This window comes from Sciurus carolinensis, chromosome 1 (assembly GCF_902686445.1).
Source record: "Sciurus carolinensis chromosome 1, mSciCar1.2, whole genome shotgun sequence".
NCBI classification, from domain to species: domain Eukaryota; kingdom Metazoa; phylum Chordata; class Mammalia; order Rodentia; family Sciuridae; genus Sciurus; species Sciurus carolinensis.
This window is the reverse complement of record NC_062213.1, coordinates 57,124,095-57,132,948: the sequence shown is the minus strand read 5'-3', so window position 1 is coordinate 57,132,948 and position 8,854 is coordinate 57,124,095. Positions and strand designations below refer to the sequence as shown.

At 34.4% G+C, this 8,854-nt stretch overlaps 1 long non-coding RNA gene across 1 annotated transcript; it reads left to right on the top strand.

The window, feature by feature from the left end:
- Positions 1 to 617: 617 nt before the first annotated feature.
- On the top strand, positions 618 to 6,763 carry LOC124961507 (uncharacterized). Its single transcript, XR_007104268.1, has 3 exons — positions 618 to 716; positions 4,334 to 4,555; positions 5,112 to 6,763. It is a non-coding gene; the product is annotated as an uncharacterized LOC124961507 (long non-coding RNA).
- The last annotated feature ends 2,091 nt before the right edge of the window (positions 6,764 to 8,854 follow it).

Sequence of the window (8,854 nt, the reverse complement as noted above, 5' to 3'; positions counted from 1 at the left end):
GAATGGTCATACATAGCCTCTAGAACACTCCCTATATTGAAATGAAGGTTATTATGGTAGGAAGGATAAGTGGAAATCACTGGAACTTTCCCTTCCTGCCAGTTCTTATGGGTAGAGTATTGAACCTATCAAACATGACATTCCTTTGTGGGAATTGCGTAAGAATTTGCCACCATGAAAGACCTTAAAGATTCAGGACAGTAATAGAAATGATGTCCCCACTGATCTCTCTCTCTCTCTCTTTCTTAATTAGAGGTAATGTGTCTTTAAAAAGAAATGCATTGTTTGAATCTTCATCAGGTGGAGATTTCAATTTCATCTTCTGTTCCAGACTTGGATTTTTTTCTAGGCTTTTTTCCTTATAAACTGTAGATAGTCACCATTTTGAAATGATGTGCTACAGGCTGGAGTAGACTCAATGTATATGATGGAAGTGGATTTGAGAAGTACAAAGAAAAGAATAAAGTGAATAATGTTGGTACTCTGCCAAGAGTCCCTCAAATCTTTATTTTTACATTTTATTTTATTTTTAAATTATTCTTATGTGCCAAGGCTTTAGTGTGCTTCAGCCTCTAATCACCTGCACTTGTGACGCTTGTTTTTTTATTACTGTCTTCAGGTTACTGGTGCTTATATTGCCTGAATAAACAGAGAGAGTGACTGGAAATATGCATTTCCTGGGTCTATTCACTTGTGGCTGACTGACACCTAAGGAGGTATGAAAGTTCTAGTTTCTTTTCCATTAATCTTGGCTTATATTCCACAGTTAATTGTGAGATTGGGTAGAAGCTATTTGCAGGGCTCAGTCTAAGACTGACTTGTTTGTCTTGGACTCCTTCCCTGCCCTCCTCCCAGGTTTTCCCTGGTAATGCTCCTTTAATAAATTACTGACTTATGATTCCTTGCCTCAGCACTTACTTCGGGGGGAACCAACCTGATATATTGGCAATGCGCTGTTAGAAATATGTGTTGGAACAATGATTTTATTCATAATGAATTGCAGCAAAACTTGCAAAACACTTGTTAATAACAATATGAAGTAATACATAAATTGCCAAATGATCAACATTAAAAGAATGCTTGAAAATGGAGAAACATTGTACTTATGTAGGAAGATTAAACATCATGTAAATATTTTCTCTTAAATTTCTATAATAATTTAGAAGCATGATTCTATAAAAATCTATAAGAATTAGGTGGAAATAATTACTATTCACCATGGTGATTTTCATATTAAAATTCTATTGACACTATTATACTAATTTTATTAATAATTTTTTAAAAATATATATTTATGTCTAAAGGTATCACTTACAAAGACTATAGTAAAATAACTTCAGAGAAATTTCTTTACCACAAATATGAAGAGAATTATGGTCTATATATCAACTATCATAAGACCAAACATTTATTTAACATACCATATGTGCACATTGATGTTCAAGTCACATATCCACATATAAATCCTCAAAACCTCACTGAGAATTTCGCACAGAGTTAAAGGGAAGGATTAAATAACATATTCAAAGACTCATAAGTCGAAATTGGTAGAGTTGGGATTTAAAGCCAGGTATGTTTTACTCAGATTGTGTTGTTAGCCAGTTTGCTATGCATGTATACATATGTATGTAAATGTGTAGGTAAATATATGTGTGTGTGTGTGTGTGTGTGTATTCCTACATACATATATATTGCTAACAATATTTTACACAACATAAAAATTAGGAATCAGCACAAACAGGTAACCTTGTCATTGTATGGAAGGTACATATCTTTACCAGAAAAATGTTTTAAAATTGTTTTGAGCAATAGCAATGACTGAAAATATTGTGCTGTTCAAAGTACTTGCCCTGAAGATGTGGGAACTGAACTCCGTTGGGTTTATTTCTGTCATCTTCTCAGGATCACATACTGTACCAGTTATCTCTGTGTCTTCACTGTTACTTCTTTATGATCAGTAATCAATACATGTTTTAAGAAATGGAACGGGTTAGTCTTTGTTCTCCTTCATCTTCCATTTTATCTTCTACAATGTCTAACATATTTGAACAGAGATTTATTAAACTTGGGTCAAATATCAGATTGTACATGTCTTACTGAAAAATCTCTGCTGCTTTCACTCAGATGCAGAATTCGAACTACTGTAGGATATTTCCATTTCTTCTGTTAGCTTATATGAAACATTGTCATTGTGGGTAGTTGAGTGAACTACAAAATCATCATCGATATTTAACCTGTTTCCAACATTTAGACCATCAATTGCTGAAATGAAATAAGTGTTGGTACAAAAACCAGTTTAGACTCAGTTATAAAATTTTAGCTCCTTTCTGGATTTTTTTTTTCAAAAATACAGCACTGAAGAAAAGTACATTTTAATTTCAGACATATATCATCTGGGTATGGTGGTGCATGTGTATAGATAGTCTCAGCTACATAGGAGGCTGAGGCACGTTCAAGATCAGCCTGGGCACTTTAGAAGGACCCTGTTTGAAAACAAAAATTAAAAGGGCTCTGGATATAGCTTAGTGGTAGAGCACTTGCCTAGTGCATGAGAGACCTTGGATTTAATGCCCAGTACTGTAAATAATATTTTATTTTAAACATATTTTGATAACAGATATTACTTATATTGTCCTAATTGTCAAAAAATTAAATTAAACATTGGCATTCTTGCTGAAAATGATGGAACAATGATTTTAGTTGTATCAATTGGCCATAAAAATTGTACTTAGAGATACACATATTGTCCCTTACATATATGGTGTTATAGTCATATAAGCTATTTCAACATCAATTCTTTCCTTCCATTTAACTCATGAAAAATAAATCCACAGATAATAGTTACTAATTCTTTGAGAAAATTGATTTTGTTATACTCTGTGAGTAGGGAGGCCAGAGATTAATCAGCATGTATCAGTTCTCCTTTCTAGTCATTTTAATCTTAAAGTCAGATTTGCTGAAAAGTGAGAAGAGATGGAGTTAAATACAGCAACAGAAATAAATATGTTTTTCATTTGGTATGGTGAGAGGATTACCAATGAGTACGATGATTCTGTATCTCTACTGATGAAAAATGACTGACTGGTAAGGAGTGAACATTCTGGCAGGAAACAGGAAGCAGACACATAATTCACAAGCCAGACAGTGAGAGAGAAGCCCCTGAATAAAAATAAGCGTGGACACATGTGTGGATGACAGCACACAGTGGTGGAGGCTGCTGTCCCTGCAGGAAGGGCAATGGCATCCAGGTTCGGAGGACATTTCATCTGCAGGTACTACAGAACTATAGAAAAGTTATGGAATTCTTTCAGGAAGGAATAATTAGAAGAGGCACTTTAAAGTGGGAAAATATAGCTTCGCTTTCTTCTCATGCTTACTTAGTAAAATTTGTACCTAGCCTGGCATTCAATGTAAATAAGCTTTAGAGCACCCATGTAGTCTGTCTGCATATGTATACACAGAAACTGAGGTCCAGAGAAGCTAACTGGCTTTATAAGGTCCTGAATCTCAGTAGTGGCAAAGCTGAGACAAATGCCAACACTTTTTAGATATCAGGTTATGTACACCTATTTGCATTTAAAATATACAAATTACAAATATATCAATTAGATTATAGATTTTAAATACTTTTCAATTTAACTCCAAGCATTTATTGCATGTGCCTACTATGTACAAGCAGAATATTAGGAAATGTAAAGTTGAGAGACACTATCTCTGCACTGATGAAGAGCTTATGAATTAAGAGAATCTAATATAGAAATGCAGTCAACCTGCTAATAGTGTGTTTCCAACTCTGTCTAATCAAAATATCTACTTATGATGCTTTAAAAATTCAGACTCACGTTTGTGTCTTGGAAATACACACACACACACACACACACACACACACACACATGCTTAGATGTAGTATAAATGCTTTTTAAATCGCTTAATAAACTTTTCAGGTGACTTTTATGATGAAGCAGTTTGGAGAGATATTATTGTCATAATTCCCAAATTTGTCTGCACTGTGGAATCACCTTCAAAAATTACAAGTGCCCTTGTTCCAGTCATCCCAACCCCCACCCCAAAGACTATGACTGGTTCTGGGATGTGACCTTGGAGTCTCTGAGTGATCCATCAAGATACAAACCAGTTTGGGAACTACTTCACTATAATTGTGGGGATGCGGTGCACAAGCAAAATGTCATGAAGTAAATGTCACCCAAGAAATATTTAGTCTAATAAATATTGAAAACCAATCATGTCACAAAGCATTTTTGGTGTATTATCTTTTTTAATCTTTGAAATAAATCTATTGGGTTAACACAATTATTTTACCTGTATTTTATAGATGAAAATGTGAAGTTTAGAAAATTACTCAAGTTCATGTGGTTTGAAAGAGGCTGAGCGGGTATTTGGAACTACTGCTGCCTGTCTGGAACTTGTCACATCATCTGACTGACTTTCAGATGCAGTCTGAAGGATGGAAATGTTTATGATGGACAGAAATTGGGATGAAAGGCATTCCAAGAAGAGACACCAGTGTTGGCAATGGAAGAGGGGGACAAGACAGGTGGGAAAGTTTGGTTCCAGATAATAGAGGCTCTGAATTCACTGACTGTTCTTGTAATCATCAGAAAATTGGTTGATTCATTCATTAAGCATATTGCTATTTTATCATGACAAGCATTATATATAAACGTTCAAAAATAACCATCTTTAGATTGAAAATCTTGGGTTAAATATTTACCTAAACTTTAGAAGTTAAACTTGTTTCCTTTTTTATTTTGCTTGTTCCTGTTAATGTATTACCTCAAATTATAAAAGACACATTGAGGACCATGCCATAAATGCAGACAGAGAGCTAAAAAGTGCAGAACAATCATTTTCTCTATGACTTTAAAAGACCAGGGATAATGTTTGTCTTTCCCAGCAAGTGGGACTCCAGAGATTTCTAGCCAAGACAAATGGTATAAGCATTTATCTCCTCCCTACCTACAAAAGTGCTTTTTATCTACAAGAACATTGTATCCAGTCTCTTATTTCAATACAATTTAGGTTCTTCTGATTATCAAAGAGAAAAGGCAGTTGGGTACTGGCTGTCTAAAAATAGCTAATCTCTCTCACAGGAAGGAGTTGTCACCTTAGGACCCGCAGACAAAAGCAGCCATTAGAAAATGGACATTCTGGCACTTTGAAGAAGGGATCCTAAAATCTCTGAATCTTGACTCTGAGAAGAGTTTTCTTGAACTGAATCATATTTTCTCTGCTGACTGTGAACTTACTGTTATTTATATGAGTTATGTGCTTAGCAGCCCTGTATTTTATCAATATCAATGAGTAATCACAAAAGTGTGTGAAACAACAAAGGAACTCTATAAAATGCTTTTGCTAATTACTTTTGCATGAAAAGGAAAGACAATGGTCACAGTATGATTTTAATGTTTGGTACTACATTATTTAGAATTTAGGAATTGGGAATCCAATCATTGTTTATTCATCAAACATGTTTTAAACATCTGTAATGTCACAGGTAGTGTAAGTATGTGGCAAGGACACAGAGCAAGCAAAACGAAACATTCTCTGACCTCAATGATCTCACAATTTGTGGGGAAAATCATTGAATAATCATATAAAATACAGCTGATATGTGTTGAATGTCATTTATTATGTTATATAATAAACCCAACAATGTGCCCATTAAGGAATTGTCAATTTAGAGGAGGAACATATTTCAATTGAATAGTTTTTTATGGACAAAAAAAATAGGGAAAAAACCCAAATGATTAAGATAAGAAACTAAGTTTAAGTTCAATTACTATGTGGGTAGAATTACAATCTATCAGGGAAATGTTGGATAATTTACTAAATACTCTTGACATACTGCTTTGTTAAAATTTTATAAAAAATATAAGGGCTATTTAAGATATTTTATATAAAAAGAGATGTGTATACTCCAGATATGGAAATGATATTAGCCCAGGTTTACAGGCATGAAAGTCCATGTTCAGGCCATAGTGAATAGTTTAAAATAGCAGATTGTAGGAGGTTTGAATTAGAATTCTAGGATATAAAAATAAAAGATAGTTAGGGACCAGAATTTAGAAGGCATGGAATATCATGCCAAGAAGTCTGGAATTTATTCTTGAGATATTTGCAAACTCTACAACATTTCAAGTAGAGAATGTTGAGATCAGATCTTCCTTTTAGAGCTGTAACTCTGGTAGGGCTACAGAGGAAAGACTGAAATTGATTGGAGAGGGGAGAGGGGAGTGAGAAGACAAGACTGAAGGTACATGCACTTGTTAGGTAGCTATGTACTGATAGAGGTGGGAAATAAAGAAGGTGATCTCATTACGGAGAGGTGCACAGAAAAAACATTTTCAGAGAATAATGTAGGAAAAAATCATAATTTGGAAGGGAGTGAGGATGAAAGGGAAGCAAAGAAAATGACTCACAGGTTCCTAATGTCATAAATCTAGGACAAGTTTGTCATAATTTCAGAAATAGTCTGAAATTTGGCCCTGGACCTCTGATGAGAAAATCATTGGTTAAAAAAAAAATAACTATTGAAAAGGATACATAGAATAAAAATTAATCTATGTACTCTGTGTAATAGTAAACTATAATATTTCTGTTTTAATATTGCATATAATATATTATTAAGCTTAAGTTTATGTGTAGGGTAAGTCAAATTACCCCTCTACATAAGCAAGGGCTTATCATTTCAGCACATTTTCTTGCATAGTATCTCTACCAGATATTTGGTTCATTCTTTAATAGGGAGGAGTAATGAGAAAATATTAGAAGAACTATATTTTGTGATGCTAGACATAGATCATTTGTTAACTGCACTAGTAAGTTTAATTAATACTAAATTTATTTACTCTTTACAAAGAACTGCAAGCGTTTGCCCATTCTAAGGATATATATTAGATTTGAGAATATTTTTTTAGATTGGTTTTTAAAAATCCAACTTATCTCTTTAACCCAACAAGTACAGTGAATATAGTTATAATAAAAATCTCCTTTAAAAAGATCATATTTGTATTTTATTGGGAATCTGGTTAAATTTGACTTAGCAGCCAATAAAACTGCATTTATTTACCCGAGGCTTTGCAAATGCATAGCAGAAAACCATTTTCCAAGATCAAGTTTCACTGTGGATTTCAAGGGAGTTTCCACAAAGCAATTTCCCACAAAAATCTCTCAGCCAAGTTCTATAATGTCAAGTGTAACAGACTCAATTATTGAATCTTTATCCAGCATGGAGATGAGATGGCTTCTGATCTAGTATTACACCAGTAAGAACATGTCACAGGTCAGTAAGAGCAGTTAAATTAGATGGAGTGTGTGTGTATGTGTGTGTGTGTGTGTGTGTGTGTGCATGTGCTTATTGAGCACTAGTTTTATGATGCTGAAATACAATCTATAGTGTTCTTCAAGTTATCGTAAATAGCTCCAAGCTGGAGTTAATGGGGAGTGATATTTCTATCTCAAATGTGTTATGGTATACTTTGTTGTAATGTAATGCAACAGGATATTTTCAAGTTCCTTGGGTATTAATCACTGGTCTACTAAACTTTCACTAGGTAAAATGGAAAGGTTTTAAGAAATAAGAGAAGAGCAATCATGGCAGGGCTGATGAAAATAATTAAGCTTAAAAGCTAGTGGTATTATGAACAGTTTCTCTTGTCACTGTGAGTTGAAGATGTCCTATTTCACCTCTTTAACTGTGAAAAGTAATAATGCTTAAAAGGACTCTTATGAATTTCTGAAATTAATACATTCTTATTAAAATGCTTGGAATTAAATAGATGCTATGTTGTCAGTTTTTCATAGCAGAACTTAAAGGTCTTCTAAGACTGCTTGATATTCTTCAGGAAATTTTCAAATAAAATGTCTTGATTCATTCTCAAAAGTCTTACAACCAAGTTTTCGGTAGTTGAGGCTGGATTGCTGAATTGGTGGAAAAGAAATACAGGTGCTGGCAGAGCTTGCCAATCTCTGGCCTTTGCCTAACCTGCTCCATGGCTGCCAGATTCTTCTTATGTGTTCATAAGAAAACTTTTTATACTTTTAATGAATTCTTCTCTTAGGTCTCTCCCTCAGTTAGCTCATTTCTCCCTTCTTTTTTTTTTTTTTTTTCTTTATGTGTTTCTTGAACTAGTTTAAACTTTATTTCTGTTTCTGAGGATAACATACAAATCTTCATTAAGAGGAGGGTAGTTTACCAGTTTGTGATTATCAATTGAAATTTTCTCTCTGAATCCCATATACTCTCCTCAATAAAAAGAAAGAAAGAAAAGAAAAATGGAGAGTCCACCCTGATGGAAGGAACTGGATGTCTTCCCAGGGGCTCCCCTCCAGTTTCTGCTACAATCCTTGCCATCACCACCACATGAGCACCCTGCCACCAACAGCTCTTTCTGGAACCATGGGCCTTTCTAAACCATGGCTTGAAAATCATGGTGATGTCTCCTGGAGTCCTCAATAGTGAGACAAGTCTTTTGTATCCTCCCCTTCTTGCCAAAGAAATCCATTGATTTCATTAGAAAATGAATGAGTTTGAGAAAATAATCTTCTCTGTATAAATAATCCTTATCGAAAATACAGCCCCCAGAGCTGGGGTTATCACTCAAGTGGCACAATGTGGGCTTCACTGTGCAGAGTCCTGGGTTCAGTCCCCAGCACAGAAGAAGACACAGCAGGGACAGTCAATGAATTTCCAAGTAAATAAGAACATGCCTTGGCATGAACTGTAGTTATAAAACCAAGAGCACAACTTCTCCAAATTCCCTAAGAAACAAGGGATTTCATATTTCTGACTGTTCATACTCGTTCAAATTTTCAAGTGTTATTTGCCATTTTC